This window comes from Suncus etruscus, chromosome X (assembly GCF_024139225.1).
Source record: "Suncus etruscus isolate mSunEtr1 chromosome X, mSunEtr1.pri.cur, whole genome shotgun sequence".
Taxonomy (NCBI): Eukaryota; Metazoa; Chordata; class Mammalia; order Eulipotyphla; family Soricidae; genus Suncus; species Suncus etruscus.
The window spans coordinates 100,134,251-100,137,320 of NC_064868.1; the positions used below are offsets into that span (position 1 = coordinate 100,134,251).

At 38.5% G+C, this 3,070-nt stretch overlaps 2 non-coding genes across 2 annotated transcripts; both read left to right on the forward strand.

Annotated features, from left to right (window-relative positions):
- Positions 1-956: 956 nt before the first annotated feature.
- LOC126000217 (U6 spliceosomal RNA) lies at positions 957-1,063 on the forward strand. The gene has a single exon (XR_007492575.1). It is a non-coding gene; the product is annotated as a U6 spliceosomal RNA (small nuclear RNA).
- A 553-nt stretch (positions 1,064-1,616) lies between these two features.
- Positions 1,617-1,723, forward strand: LOC126000197 (U6 spliceosomal RNA). Its single transcript, XR_007492558.1, has one exon. It is a non-coding gene; the product is annotated as a U6 spliceosomal RNA (small nuclear RNA).
- The last annotated feature ends 1,347 nt before the right edge of the window (positions 1,724-3,070 follow it).

Sequence of the window (3,070 nt, forward strand, 5' to 3'; positions counted from 1 at the left end):
GAAAGTAGAGTGTGGTTGTCAGCAACTAGGTAGAAAGAGGAATGGGGAATAAATGCTCAATGAATAAGGGATTCTCTCTGGGGTGAGGAAAATGTTCTAGAATTAGATGGCAGTGATGGTTAACAACCTTGGGAGTGTACTAAAAACCATTGAATTGGATACTTCAAAACGGTGAGCTTTATGACATGTGAATTACATCTTAATATGCTGTTATCTATAAAAGGAAGAGAACATAAATGTCTTTTTACCTTAATTCCCTTCCAGTTCTTGTCATACCTACACATATATTTAGTTTTACATTTGTAACCAGTGATAGACAAATATTTTGTGTTCTAGTTTTTTCCTTTTTACAAGAATTTACGTGCATTCTCATGTGCCATATTAATCTAGTTTGTCATTATGAAAATAGTTTTGTAGTAGGGAGAAGACTTTCAAACAGTTCTCAGGGTGTCCTCCTGGTGATTCGTGGTTAGTTGGGCTGCTGGTTCAGTTCAATAGTCAAATTATGTGATACTGGTTGGTCCCTGCAGTGCTGGAGATACCTGATCTGCCATAGAAGTGCTTGGGGCCTCCAGGACTGTACCGCATGATGCTCAAGGGACATGGACTAAGCCACAATGAGTCAGATGAAGACATGCAACTTAACCCCTACACTATCTCTCCAGCTCCTAAATTTTTTATTGAAATATCACACTAATATATATATATATTGTGAAAAGTGCTGAGATTATATAATTATAGTTCAATAATTTTTCCCAAAGTCTATAGAGCCTTCCATTTGTCATTTTGAATGGCAGAAATAGAGTGTATTATGATGTAAATAGACTACTTTTAGTGTTTTTTTTGAATTTTTTATTTATTTAAAGAAAATGCATCACACAGTTGATATAACGGATCATAATACATTTGTTTCAAGATGACAGAAAGTGAAGTTATTAAAAGATAGAAAGAAAATAGTGCTCGCTTCGGCAGCACATATACTAAAATTGGAATGATACAGAGAAGATTAGCATGGCCCCTGCGCAAGGATGACATGCAAATTCGTGAAGCGTTCCATATAAGGAAAAAATAGAAAGAAAATAGAAAAACTAAAACAAATGGAGAAAAGAAAGAAGATAAAGTTCATTGGCAAGTATATTTGTGAAAATTATTTTATCTCCAATAAAGTAATTAATACAATAGCAGAAGGTTTAGTAAGCTTTTTTTTTAAATAGAAGATACAAAAATACAGTTAAAAAAGATGTGTGTGTTTGGCAGTTTTGTTTGCATAAGCACAACAAAATATCAGAGAAATCGAAAGGAAAAACCTTTGGCCTAAAAAACCAGGGAGACTTTACATAAGTATTCTGGGATAAGACCAACTCCAGGCTCCAGGCATACTAGGTTGTCCAACCTCAGAGTCGCTTTCTGTGGTCCCAGTAAAAGCTCTTCACCATCACAGTTGTTGCTGTCACATTTCTGAAGTTAGAGATACTGGTTTCTGTACAGAACCTATGTCGAAGTCAGGGTGGCTTGAAGAGTCTTCTGGTTTCATCTCACCAATGCAGAGAATCCTGCCCTAAAAGCAGGTTGTTGTTATTACCAAGTTGTCAAGCTGTCATAAGAAACCTCTTTGGGTGCTCGCTTCGGCAGCACATATACTAAAATTGGAACGATACAGAGAAGATTAGCATGGCCTCTGCGCAAGGATGACACGCAAATTCGTGAAGCGTTCCGTATTAAAAACAAACAAACAAAAGAACCCTCTTTGAGGGGCCGGAGAGAGCACAGCGGTAAGGCATTTGCCTTACATGCGGAAGGTTGCTTGTTCAAATCCCAGCATCCCATATGATCCCCCGAGCCTGCTGGGGGATGATTTCTGAGCGTAGAGCCAGAAATAACCCCTGAACATTGCCGGGTGTGACCCAAACACCAAAAACCAAAAAAAAAAAAAAAAAAAAAAAAAAACCCTCTTTGGAATAAGTTGGTGCCAGGGCAACAATAGGGTCTTCCCTGGTAGAAATTTACTTCCTGGTGATGATGTAAAAACTGTGGTTGTGGGGCCGGCGAGGTGGCACTAGAGGTAAAGTGTCTGCCTTGCAAGCGCTAGCCAAGGAAGGACCGCAGTTCGATTCCCCCGGCATCCCATATGGTCCCCCCAAGCCAGGGGCAAGTTCAGAGCACTTAGCCAGGAATAACCCCTGAGCATCAAACGGGTGTGGCCGAAAAACAAAAACAAAACAAAAACAAACAAAAAAACAAAAAAACTTTGGTTGTTTCTGTAGATGGTATCCATGGTTCAGAGGTGAATGGCCAATGTCCAATCTACTGAAGCCACATCACTATGCCAAGTGTTCAGGGTATAAGGCTCCACTGCAGTATAAAATTTGTGTGTTCACTATTAGATAATAAATTGTTTTATATGTAAGATTTTCCCATTTTAATGTGCCCATGCAAAAAGGAACAATGCCACAAGGTATTACTGGTATATCCGAGGGCCGAGGTAACAAGTCCAACAATCCCCATAACCTGATTCTTTTTTTTTTAATTAAATACAATTTTTATTTTAATCATAGTGGCTTACATATCATTGACAATAATATTTTAGATACATATTAACATAAAATCAGGGGAATTCCTATCACTGAATTGTCCTCCCTCCACCTCCATTCCCGTCCTTCTTCCCTTAACCTCTTCCCTTACCCCCGGAGCTGCTAGAATAAGTGGTCCCTTCTGTGCCTAGCTTACTACTTAGTGGTCTTACACCTATTTGGTCTTGGTACCTCCCTTATTCTGCCCCCCAATTGGGAGGCGGGACTAGATAGTTCAAGTTATGCGGTTTTGTTTGAAGAAAAGTAAAACCTGGAGAAAAAAAAGAAAAAATAATCAGATACTCTGGAAATGGGCGGAGTCCTTCTAGAGTCTTTCATCCTTGGTTTGAGAGATGAAGGGGAAAAAGAAGGTGAAACACCACAACAGTACATAAAGAACTGTCAAATAAAATATCCAGTGAGCATTCCAAAAATAAATAAATAAATAAATAAATAAAAGGGTAAGCACCATATAAAAGCCATGGTATTGAGATAAAAAA